Source organism: Haliotis rufescens, unplaced genomic scaffold, assembly GCF_023055435.1.
Source record: "Haliotis rufescens isolate VD_foot unplaced genomic scaffold, xgHalRufe1.0.p SCAF_5, whole genome shotgun sequence".
NCBI lineage: Eukaryota > Metazoa > Mollusca > Gastropoda > Lepetellida > Haliotidae > Haliotis > Haliotis rufescens.
In genome coordinates this window covers 25999937-26013609 of record NW_025964223.1, presented here as the reverse complement: position 1 = coordinate 26013609, position 13673 = coordinate 25999937, and the positions used below count along the sequence as shown (strand labels likewise).

The window sequence follows — 13673 nt, the reverse complement described above, 5'->3', positions numbered from 1 at the left end:
TACCTACGAGGCTGTAAGTATATCATAAGTAATATGTGACATCAGTATAGAAAACAAAGTCAGTACCAAGAGTTGTAAACTTGTTTATTTGTTTACAGATGTGCATGAAGAGAATTTACCTGTAACACCTGGGATTACCTGTGCCGTCCAAGATGACAAGACCACTGTGTTATGTTTACCTTGTATCTGTGATTTATTTTTGTGATTTTTAATACAATTTGAGCCAAAATTCATTGTCTGTTTTCATTTGTTCAGTGTTTTCAAGTTTTATTTCACTTGTAAACACCTGTAATTAGAAAATAACAAAGGTTAGAGACAATAACAACAAAGAATATTAAAGTATACTTAATCCTCTTTACAATGGTATATGATCAATGTATATTAAAAGCAAGTTTCTGGTAGAAAAAGTGCATCAAAAATGATAGTGTGATTTTCCAATAATACTGCCAGGGAGGCCAGTGTACAGGCCTTGTCAGTGTCAGGGACTGCAGGGTTTCAAGGGACATAACTCTGGGGTAGCCAGTGATGAAAGAGTTAACATAGTTAATCTGTCATGGCATGTAAAAAAATCATATGTTCTTAAACTTCTTAAGGGTAGTATATATTTGTAGGGTGATCGCATTATGTTGAACTGTTGAATGTTGTTTAACACCAGTTAGCAATATTCCAGTGATATTGCAGTGGCCTGTATATGAAGATGTAACTATTCTGCTTCCATACATATAGTGAAGCACCTGATATCTGATATCTAAATAAGTGAGTGAGTTGAAATTTACATCTCTTGGAAAAGTAATTGATTTATGTGTGTGTGTGTGAGGGGGGGAGGGGGGGACCTGAAGTGATGGAGGTCCTGGGTGTTTATCACTTTAGTGAAACACACAAGCACAGGCAGGGTGCTGACAATCCAAGGACCATAAACTAGAATCCCTAAAAGTAATCCTGATGCAATCAGTAGTGTCAAGATACCACACTCTGTTTGTTACATAATCAATTATCTGAAACACATCTTATAAGTTTGTTTGAATGAAAATATTTCATTAAAGATGCCCAAACCCTTGATTAAAATGGTTTCAAAATAGCAAGTGTCTAAAAATTTGGAAAAAGCAAAATAGCAGGTTTGTTAAATCCCACCAAGTAAAATGACTTCAAAATAGCAAGTGTTTTATTCCCACCAAGTAAGATGACTTCAAAATAACAAGTTTTTAAGTCACCGGAAGTTGACTTCAAAATAACAAGTTTTTAAATCCCAGGAAGATGACTTCAAAATAACAAATTTTTAAATCCCGCCAAGTGAAATGACTTCAAAATAACAAGTTTTTAAATCGTGCCAACTCAGCTGGTTCTTATTTGTATGCAGCCATTGTAGGGAGATAATGTTTCATATCTCCATGCCTTGAAAGAACACCCCTGGAGTTATCTCTTCTTGTCTGATTAAAAACAACAGTATATCTCTACTATAGCTCCTCCGCCTCATCAGAACAGCTATCAGTATACATGGAGATGTATTCAGCTTGCCAACATGGCTTCCCTTGAAGAAACCGGTCTGCAGCAATGTTGTTATTATGTGTAGATATAGCTTCCCCCTTCCGGGAACAGTGTGTGCCATACTACAGACAAGATATGGTTATATACTCTGTATTTACCTACCTCACATCTGATAACATTGTAATGCACCAAGTAACCTGTCATCATGTTTTTATAACCTATTGCACATAAAACTGAAAATATACATAGCAAATATGTTTAGTTAATATTTTAACACACATCTGGTGGTGGTGATGAAATCTGTCTGCAAAGTGTTATGTTTATTGATTTAATTACAAGATCTAGGAAATAAAGATGGTTATCATATGTGTAGCAAAAGGTCATTGACTTTTCATCTTATACATTTAAGAATAAAATCTTGCGTACAGAAAATTGTCTATCAATAAAGAGCAGTGATATACTTCCTTCCCAGAATATGTAAAAATTGCACTGAAGCTCACAGGGTTATGCAGTTAAAAGTTTAAAATGTAAACGAAAACAGCCACTTGACAAAACTTGCTGTCAGCTTGCAATTCAAACAATTTCTGCATGAATACCCAGGACAAAAGTATTAATAAATATGAAATATGTAACTATCCACGATAGACACAGTACACTTGACTTGACAGATTAATAGACAGGTATTTTTGGGTACCCCACACCCTTTAGGGCTATCAGTATGCACAGAGATGTATATATTCAGTGTGCCAACATGGCTTTCCTTGAAGAAACCAGGACTATGGGACTGAAGACTAGGTCTGGGATATCAGTACATTTGTGATAACGGTGCTAAAGCTAATGAGCTATTCCGAAAATTAGATTCGAACCTCTTGAACAAATTTAGAGGTCATCATTTGTTGGAACAAGCATGTGAAGGTTCAGCTTCATTGGTCAACGTCTGTGTTGTGGATGGAGTAAATGATGTTTACAGTGGGAGAAAATGCATTTTGAGAAAATTTAGAAGTACAACATATATCCAAAAATGAAATACACATGAGTCTATAATATACCAATTTTCATTACAGTTCGAGCAAATTTGAATAATCCTTATCTCCTTATCCTTTATACAAAATAAATTTGAAACTTAATTTCAGTTATTCAAGTTACTGCATTAACATGACAAAAATCACCACTATTCTTTTGCTTTTGAGAAATAATAAATGTTTGTTCAAAACCCAAAACATTTCTGTGAGATATGAATTCCGAATGTTTCAGCCTTTAGCATTTCATCCAGAAAATGTTTCCAACACCTGCAGCCAAAGTCAGGTCCAAATACCTACATGATGCATACTGTGGGACAGACTGCCATCTAGTGCGCTTCAACAGTATACTCACGGGGAAAAATCCATTGCCAAAAATAGAATTGCTCTCGCTGAGTCGTGTGTTTTCATTCCAGGTGCTTGTATGCTACATCTGCTTCAGGATCCAGCTCCTATACCACTAAGAAGAGCTTCTACCACTGGTTTGTAATAAATGACATAAAGACACATCAGCTAATCAATATTACCTTATTCTCATCAAGGCATGGGTGGGGTTGAATAATCAACACAGGCACTATGCTACTTGTTTTCCTATACTTTCTAAGAATAAATTCTATATTGTAGTTCTGTCTTTATGGCGTCAGTGCCAGATATTTTTAAGTTTTAAGTATTATACCACATCTTTTGCCTGCCACTACCCCTTTAGATATGAATTTAAGACTTTCATTTCAAATCTCACTAGTACAAGGGATATATCTATAAACTGGAATATGCTTGATTTACTTATTGCAAAAAGATATTTATAGTATGATGTACAAGTCTAGAATTGAACTAGTGCAGAGAAAAGAAGTAATGTTTCACATTAATATACTTTGTCTTTGGATGAACCACATATAACGCATGACTTGTATTGAACTGATATAATAGTTAAACTGATATAATAGTTAAGAAAATGTACAACTTTATAGACAGCAACTTCTGGTTTATTGCATTAGCGATGTTTCGATGTGAATTCTTACACCGTTCTCCAGCAGGAATGAGTTCATTAAGTTGTACGTTTTCTTATTACTCTCCAAGAATGCCAATCAAACAGAAGTCATAATTCCTGATGCAATACACTTGATATTCCTACTACAGTGACAAAGTTAGGTAAGTATAATGGACCAGCAAAAGGGTACAATGTGTGACTTGGCTGACGGCCCGCCATCACACCTTATGGAGTGGCCCATTGCTCGAGCTATCAACCACTGGTTAACCTGGCCCATAAAACAACATTCACTCACTACCTTCAACGAATGACCATCCAACAAAACCCAGATGCTACTCAATATCTGACCTGCACTGCTCCATGTCCTACAGCTGCATGACATGATGGATATCCATCACTAACATCGTCTTTCTTAATCAACAGCCCTAAATGAGGATTATGATCCTATTCAAGCAAGTCCTATATTTCGGAAAGTTGTACATCATAAGCAGTTGTTTTCAAGAATATTATTGTCCAATGAACATGATCTGTTTGGGGGGGAACATAATGGTTAAATAATACTTTGTGGATGACAAATATGTGCCTCACAATAACTGACTGTCATTAATGAGTCATTTACAGCTATAAGTTAGACACCAACATCACAACGTGAAGTGTTATCAAGAGCAGTCAGTTTATGATCATTCGACCAACACTCAAGGACCATTATCAGTCCTTACTTGTACTCAATCAAGATGGTTATGGATCATTCAAGTATTATTAGGTCATTGATTCAGAGAGATTATCTGGTTTTAATAACAAGTTACCCAGCTTAAAACATCTCATCAAGATCTTGCCTTCATTACATAGCTATTACTAGACACTTTTGGGATTTCGGATTGCTGAAATCCCTAATCAAACCCTTCTTTCTTGTCTACCAGCCCTGACAGAGAATAAACCCAAGATTGTGGTTTGCTGAAAAGCCCCATCAAGCCTTCATCCTAGCCTACTGAGCCCTGATGGGGGATTAACAACTACAGATTGTGATTTGAAGATATACCTAATGGAAACATTTCTTCCTTCCCTCCAGCCCTAAGAGAGAATAAACATCTTGAGAAAGCTAATGGCTTTGCACAATCCTCAATTAAGGCCCTTCTTCCCAGTCTACCAGCCCTGATGGTGGATAAACATCTTCAGATTGCGAATTTGCAGAAATCCTCTATCAAGGCCCTTCTTCCTAGTCTACCAGCCCTGATGGAGTATAATCATCTTGAGATAGTGGTTTTGCTGTAATCGTTCTAAAATAGGTCTTGTTCAGTATTGATCGTGCACTTTGCAGGAAGCCATTTTCATTCTGCAGTGTTCATTTGCTGCGTATCGGTGGCCAGACTTCACCGGAAAGTCTTGTCCATCATGGAGATGATCAAGTCTTTATAATCACACATTCCCTTGATCTGTTGGCTCAATAAATCACGGGGTTACAGAATATAAAGCAGGGTCCGCATGTGGTCAATACTTCATCAGTGATGACACCGACTACAGTCAATGGCTAGAGATATGGCAATACACTTTCAAACTGACTCTTTCTTAAATGTCAGACATCAAAAAAATCCAGAACCAGCTATAGTGAGTATCATTTTAAGGAATTTAAGGAATGTTCAAGCAATATCACAAGAAATGTGCTTCACTCATTTTACCAGTGTGGGGAATCAAACCTGAGCCTTCTACAAGGCTACCCAACAACTCTTGAATGTCTACTTATGTTGTTATGAAAGCAGTACTTGACTGACAGCTATTTTACACTACATTTTTCAAACCAGATATTTTTTTATATAAAACTGTGAGCCTGAAATAATGTATTTTTTGTGACAGACAATTTCTTCTTCTTTTTGCAATTCTATCAAATGGTCAATCCCTCATGGCGCCAGTAGTTATTAGGAATAACCTGTGGGAATGATGGAGCAGGATAGGTCCCCGATACAGGTAAACAGGGGACTGGGAGGACAATGTGCGACAACCTGTATCATCTTGCTACAATTCTTGCTCATGCTATTGACCACTGGTTTGCCCATCATATATACTACTCAAAAAAATTTTAGGACCACCTGAGTCATGCCATGATAGCTTAACCATAGTTACAGGAAAGACTGGGGTGGTCCTCAACAATTTTTAGTAGTATATTTGATTGTCTACAGGCTGTTATATAGCTGGAATATTGCAGACTGCGGGGTTACATCACAACATGGGGGAAAGAAAGCCCATGAGCATGTGGGCAGAGTATCACTGATGTTCATGTGCCTGGCACAACAGCAGCAGTATTGAATAGTTAACTTCATCACTGAGTGTATTGGCCAAGTGACTAGCTCAAGTGAGTTTAAGTTGAAGAATGAGTGATAGGGTTGGGTAGGATTACCTTAAAACAAGCTGAACAAAACATAATATCAAGACATAAATTGAAGTATGGGCCTGTAGTCACATAATATTGTCATCAGTCATCTATAGAAGCGACTTGTTTGCATCAACAGTTTCAACAGCAGTGTGAATGCCTCTTATTTCCTATGTTTTACTGTAGGATACCTCTCTATGTTACACTCTGATGGCATCTCCAGTGAAGGTCATGTCAGGTGAACCACCAGCAAACTCACTCAACTAAATGAAGGATGGTGTCCTTGAGCCAAGCAGATGTTAGCTTTCTGGTACGATACAGCTTCATTTCTTTACCACCTCATTTTGGAAATTGAAATACAAATATGTCCCCAATAGTACACCCTATTGAGTGTAAATGCCATCACGCTCAGAAACAGCAACATTTATAAAATATCAATAAGAATATTATAGCAGTTTTCTACTTTTTCATTTAGAACTTCGTGATCATATTCATCTTTGAAATACAGAAAATCAGATGTGCATGTATGAACGCTTTGCTCACTCATACAGAGAATTGGAAGCCTCGATGCTGATTGGCTGACTAGAAAGTTGACCTGACCTGACCTAACCTGACCTCCTATGTAGGTGTCCTCAGAGGTGTTCACAAAGAGACGTATCATGTCAGAGTAAACATCTCAATATGTTAACAGCAACATTTGTTTTGTGTTTGAAATCAAGTGTAAAATTATATGATTGATTTCCTCTAAAAACATAATTAAAATTCATTATTGAAATATTTATGAAGTTTTGAACTTTGTGTAGTATGGGGTGTCCTCAGTACATCTTCCACAATATCTTTATAGCAACTTGTACGCAGACAGGAAGTCACATGGTTGATAGTGAGCAGTGAGCAGTGAGCAGGAATCACAGCCTTTTGGGTACACCGTTACACAAAAAGTCTTCTCAGAAGGTCAACAATCCAAAAATCCCTCCCTCTTGTCTATAGCGGCCACCCAATCACTAGTGATGCCCAGAGAGCAAAACAGGAGGTGATAACTAACAAACCATCCTCCTGGAATCTCACAAGTACATGCCAGAAACAGAAATAGATACAATGTCAAACTTGAAGCTATATTTAGGCCTTCAATTGATGATGAAACAAATTGAAAATATCTGTATATCCAACTTGAACTAATAAACGGGTTCCATACCCTATTACCCATGCACTCACAGTCACAAGTGTTTGTTATAGTAAAACATGAACTGATATTATTCGTTATTAATTTCATAGGAATCAATAGCATTAAGGTCACACAATCATCTCTTAAAATAATATACACATACAACAGTCACCTGTCACACAGCACACGTTACCCAATGATCCAATGATCCTCCAAGGAATACCACTGCCAAAACCTGCTCACGAACAAGATGGAAGAATTCTCTTGTTAAGAATCCCTACTTACAAGTCTCCTCTGCCCGGTGTTCCATTGATAAGGTGAGAGCTGGCATGTTCCCAGATACAGTGGTACTTAATCCACAAGCACCAAGTAATTCCTGCATGAAACACAACCACCACCACCAAGCACCACAGTCTTTGTCTCAGCTCTCCTCTCCTTCCTCACCAGTTACCACTCCAGTGACAACCAGCTGCACAGCCAAGTCAAAACTGTCCACAGAGACCTACAATTTGTTGTGATAAAGATGCAGTCGAATCTCCCACAGACTATTACTTGGCATCCAATTACCAGCACATGTTTCTAGTGCTTGCTGTGATGGTTACTGGAAAGGAGCAAAGGATTGCGAAAAATAGACAGCAAGAGAAATCTCCCCTCATGCAATGTTCAGCATGGGGCCAAAAATATCCTCATGTATACCTTGGAAACACAATCCTCTTGCTTGCATCAGCTAAGACATTTTGCCTACCTTCCAGAGAGAAGCATTTCTACCTGTTGAAGGAATCTATTTTGGTAGCAGCTTTTGTGGATCTTATTCTCCAAAATTGTATGTGTTATTTGCACGCCACTGTCATGACAAATTAGATACTTGTAATGGCCGGGTAACACATTTACCAGATATGTAACCTTCTGTGTCCCAGGATGACAGCAAACAAACCTGCACTCCAATATTTCTGTCAAATGTTTTGAGCTGGATGCAAAAATATTTCCATCTTTTATTTCAGTAACTACATGAAAATAACTTCTTTATATTTAGGGCTTAAAATAAATTTTAGCCATTGAAGATGAGTTTTAGTTTCTAAAGCTTTCAGTATTTTGAATTTTTTCTACATCAATATCAGTAAGATATCATACACATGTGACATTTGAAGTTCTTCCTAATTTAAACAGTTGCCTGGATTATTGATTTTTTTCTTTTTGAAGTCCAATTAGCTGCCACGTAGCGTAGGAGTATTTCAGGATGCTATCCGCCTCACTACATCTCACAGTCTGGCTTTTGTGCTCATCACATTCCACATATTTCTTCATTCATCAGTGATACCAAATATACAGATTGCAAAACTATTACAGATTGTTTTAATGACATTCCATATTGTATGTGTGAAATTTACCTTTTGCTAATGATTCTCAACATTTACATTACTGACCTCAATCATCCAGTGTGTCTATATTCTACTGTGATAAGACTGTATAAATGAGTGTTTACCTGGAAAAGATATGTTTTTAACTGTTAACACAGACCAAGTTCCAAGTTTTAACTGAGACTATAGACAACAAGGCCAGTTGTGTAGTGACGCTACTTTTTCTACCACCGCTATTTAAAGGACAATAAAAGGACAATATGATTTGAATGGAAATCTACTTTCAGCATCGTGTCATTTGACGTGGATGAAAACAAAGCTATGATGTTAATGGGTTGAAGTATTTATCATAATAGAATGGAGATAAAATACACTGAGTCATCAAGGTTGTATTCGTTGGCTATAAGTAACAACCTGATTCTCATGGGGAACGGAATGCATCAAGTGTACTGCTGCAGTTAATGTATGTGTCATCAGTACGTGTTTCAGTTAATGTGACAGCCTCAGGTGTGGGATAGCCCAAGCGACCAGGTTGTGGACATTCCGTATGTCATCGAAACCAATGAATGGGAGTACAGTGTTGACAGAAAAAGGATATTAAAGGGTAGAATCTGGAATTTCGAATCCACAAGAACCAGCCTTCTAAGGGAGGCGACTCTGCACAGTGACTAATGGGACCTTAGGCAATGGAGAGTTACTAAAACGTGTGTTGCTTATCTGACATTGACACTGTAAATACCATTCAACATTATCAACAGTCTGAACATTGAACATGAGTCTATACACAGATCGGTATGGGGACTTTTATTTGGTATTGCAATAATACATACTATAAGTTCATTCAAGATCACTTGAACAGATAATTCAATTCTCATCAATCTGATTTATTCAATGCTAACTCTCATTTGGTCCAACTGAACAAAATCAAGATCTTGAGATGTTATTCTCTGTTGCATAATGCCTATATGATGGTGGCCTGTCAATAATCTAGTCTGTACCAGACAAACCAATGATTGATATAATCAGCAGCGTCCCAGGCAGTATGATGACACACAATTAACCAAGTCACCGAGTGGGACCCTCCAATCCACCTAATCACCTCGTATGTCAAGGATAGATAGTTTGGGGCATATTCTAAACCAGAATCCCAACAGTGGGCAAAATCTGTGATAACAGTGCTGACAAATACCTCTCTATTAATACTGAAACACCTTCAGATCGATACATACATCAGTACTGAAACAGCATTTCATGTAAATCAATTTGTTGATTACTGAAAGGTCACTTTCATACGCCCCAATGAGCTGAGAAGCAATTGTAATACAAACTGATCTATTGACAAGCATAATAACATCGGGGCTTGGAACCAACCCTACCTGGTGTTGAGTCGTGCTGCATAAGTCGTCTATCAGTAGTGTTACTAGGGCTGAGCAGTAACTCAGGTACTCGGGTCGGGTAGGTCCTAAGTAGGCCCCGGGTACCCACAGGACTTCCCAGACCCATCTTAGTCACATGATATATTGTTGATAAATATATAATAACAATAAAAGTTGTTTATGTTTGCATTTCTTTCTGACTATGCATGAATTCTTTCTGACTTTCATACTTATATTTTATATGCGTATGTACATAGCATTTGGTAGGGCTCTGGTAAAGCAATTCCCAATCAGACACTATGTACCCAACTCTTGAGACCTACAGTGGGTACCCAGATTGGGTCGGGTAATAGGGGGTGGGTACCCTGGTTGTAAATTTGGACTCATCCCAGCCCTAAGTGTTATCTAACTTGACACTTAAACCATACATGCACATTGATCTGTGGGAAACATATGCACACAAACACATGCTAAATACAACCATATGTTATAAAGATACAACAAATTTTAAATACAACTAATAAATAATGATTACCTTACATCTATATGGCAAAGTTTACATCAAACATATAAATAAAAATAAACGTTCCAAGCAAAATAGAATGCAAACCACACATTTCCAAATATCCATCTTATTTAAAAACTTTTTGTGCAGACCAGCTTCTATCGTTAACCCATCAAACAAGACAACCAACATTCACCATCATTCTTGATCAAACGCATCCGTTTCGATAACGATAAACATACCACTGAAACATAGACCAAATGTTTCTAAACAAAAGCAAAAAATAATCTCTCTCTCTCTATCCTCAGGTGTGAAAGATTCCAGTCCGTCACACTCCAATGTAATTGGGCAGATACCGGTACATGTGATTTGAAAACATATATATAGCTTGGCGTGAGGAAAATAGCATGCGATAACGGAGTGTCTGAACTAATGCTGGTCTTGCCCATCACATTGAAGAGAAAGTCCATGTTCATACTCTTCATTCATCATAGTCCAGTGCTAGTGCTCCTACATCTCATTGGGGGATTCTTACACTATCCTTCTATCCATTTTCTGGCACTTGCCTCAGCAGGTAATCCTTCTCTTATCTTGGTGTATTTTATCAACAACCCATTTACTATAGTATCTATCTGTGCGCTTCCTGTACACAAGTCCTTATGGACTTAGCACATTAAGCTACACTTTGTAAACATGTGCAGACTACTGTATTACCTGTAATAAACACACTGGGGGCTTAGAAAATTGACAAAGGGGGAGCGCTTTTTACTACAATCCACAAAGAGTTGAATTTGTTTTGAGACATCAAGCAGCCTTTTTAACAGTTGTACAGCAATTACATACCCTTTGTTCACTGCTGTTTTATGGAAAAAATATGTAATTTACATAAGACAATATGGACCGTCACGTAACTCTTTGGTCTTTGTAGGGGCACTTATAAAGATGAGTTACAATGGAGGTATATTCTGTTCCCTCTACCTCCCACATTGTACAACTCTGTTCCTTCCACCTCCCACATTGTACAACTCTGTTCCCTCCACCTCCCACATTGTACAACTCTGTTCCTTCCACCTCCCACATTGTACAACTCTGTTCCTTCCACCTCCCACATTGTACAACTCTGTTCCTTCCAACTCCCACATTGTACAACTCTGTTCCCTGCACCTCCCACATTGTACAACTCTGTTCCCTGCACCTCCCACATTGTACAACTATGTTCCTCCATCTCCCACATTGTACAACTCTGTTCCTCCACATCCCCACATTGTACAACTCTGTTCCTCCACATCCCCACATTGTACAACTCTGTTCCCTCCACATCCCACATTGTACAACTCTGTTCCCTGCACCTCCCACATTGTACAACTCTGTTCCTCCACCTCCCACACTGTACAATTCTGTTCCCTCCACATCCCACATTGTACAACTCTGTTCCCTGCACCTCCCACATTGTACAACTCTGTTCCTCCACCTCCCACACTGTACAATTCTGTTCCCTCCACATCCCACATTGTCGACTCTGTTCCCTGCACCTCCCACATTGTACAACTCTGTTCCCTCCACATTGTACAACTCTGTTCCCTCCACATTGTACAACTCTGTTCCTCCACCTCCCACATTGTACAACTCTGTTCCTCCACCTCCCACATTGTACAACTCTGTTCCCTCCACCTCCCACATTGTACAACTCTGTTCCTCTACCTCCCACATTGTACAACTCTGTTCCTCCACCTCCCACATTGTACAACTCTGTTCCTCCACCTCCCACATTGTACAACTCTGTTCCCTCCACCTCCCACATTGTACAACTCTGTTCCTCCACCTCCCACATTGTACAACTCTGTTCCCTGCACCTCCCACATTGTACAACTCTGTTCCTCCACCTCCCACATTGTACAACTCTGTTCCCTGCACCTCCCACATTGTACAACTCTGTTCCTCCACCTCCCACATTGTACAACTCTGTTCCTCCACCTCCCACATTGTACAACTCTGTTCCCTCCACCTCCCACATTGTACAACTCTGTTCCTCCACATCCCACATTGTACAACTCTGTTCCTCCACATCCCACATTGTACAACTCTGTTCCTCCACATCCCACATTGTACAACTCTGTTCACTCCACCACCAACATTGTACAATTCTGTTCCCTCCCCCTACGACATTGTACAATTCTGTTCCCTCCCCCTATCACATTGAACAACTCTGTTGCCTCCACCACACACATTGTGCCACTTGCTCCTAGATAAAGGCAACTGTGCAGAAAGTGATAGAAAGCAGAAAGAATACCCAAATTTTCTCTCTACAGTCTTAATTGACAGAAAATTCATATTGAGAAACAACACACATACATTGGCCCCAGATTAGTCATGGGACATTGCTCCCTAAACATGTTATTGAGCGAGGGATGAGAATTGCCTCCATGCAGCAGCATCTGGTGCAACATGGCCAACAAATTGGAAAGATGAACCCTTTTTTTTTCTCATGGAATATTCAGTGTGGAATTAAAACCCAATTGTTGATTTTTTTCATCCATGTTTTCTGGTGCAATATGGCCAACTAATTGGAAAATAATTCCTTTTTTATCATGAAATTTCCAGTGTGGAAAGTAAATCTGAATTGTTTTATTTCTTGTTGTTAAATCCTGAATGTAACCATCACTACAGTCAAGAAAATTATGGTCTAGTCTAGACTACCAAACTGGTTTCACACATTGCAGGAATGGCCATTTCATCATACCCAGACATTCCCAACTCAAAGGTTAATTAAATAAAATTTCAATAATAACTGAGAACATAAAACTGTATAAAATTTAATAGGACAAGTTAAAACATTGCAATTACGATTCAATATTTGAGAATTAATAACAAGTCGCTTACAATAACAAAAATAAATATAACTGACTCCCTTTAAAATCTTTTTCGAGACCTGCTGCATAAACTCACTTTTGGATTATTTCTTCAACAGATATATTATCAGCATGTATTTTGTTATTATGAAGTAAGAACATACCAGAAATGAAAACATTTTCAGGTTTGAAATTATTCTGCATATTTTATTAAAAACAATTAGAATTAGAAACGGGATGAATAAATACAATTGAAATATATGTATATATGTTTGTTCACTTCTTTCTGCCTTGCATATGCTACCACTCCTCCATACGTATGGACAAGTGGATTTGCCGATCCCTGGTGTATGTGCACCCCTATGTCCTATAAGTGCATCCCCCCTCTTGATCAGTGTGTACGCACACCACAACGTCCTATCAGTTACCATCTTGACATACCAATGGTGATGATAGTTAGTTACACAGACTGCACACACAAGGTTATCCCTGCTAAACCTGTCTCCAGCTTCTGTGTGTATTTTGCATAGTCAGCCTATAGGTAGTCTTGTTTATGTGTGTAGCAC

At 38.4% G+C, this 13673-nt stretch overlaps 1 protein-coding gene across 2 annotated transcripts in view; it reads right to left on the bottom strand.

Annotated features, from left to right (window-relative positions):
- The window catches only part of LOC124110828, a 110091-nt gene that overhangs the window by 58097 nt on the left and 38321 nt on the right, over nucleotides 1–13673 (bottom strand). The window contains exon 1 of one of the 2 annotated variants that reach the window (XM_046470269.2): nucleotides 7305–7649. The exons of the other annotated variant lie outside the window; for it this stretch is intronic. The gene's annotated coding sequence lies outside the window, so the exon portion shown is untranslated. Of the gene's footprint in view, nucleotides 1–7304; nucleotides 7650–13673 lie in introns of those variants that run through there. 2 annotated transcript variants of the gene reach the window in all.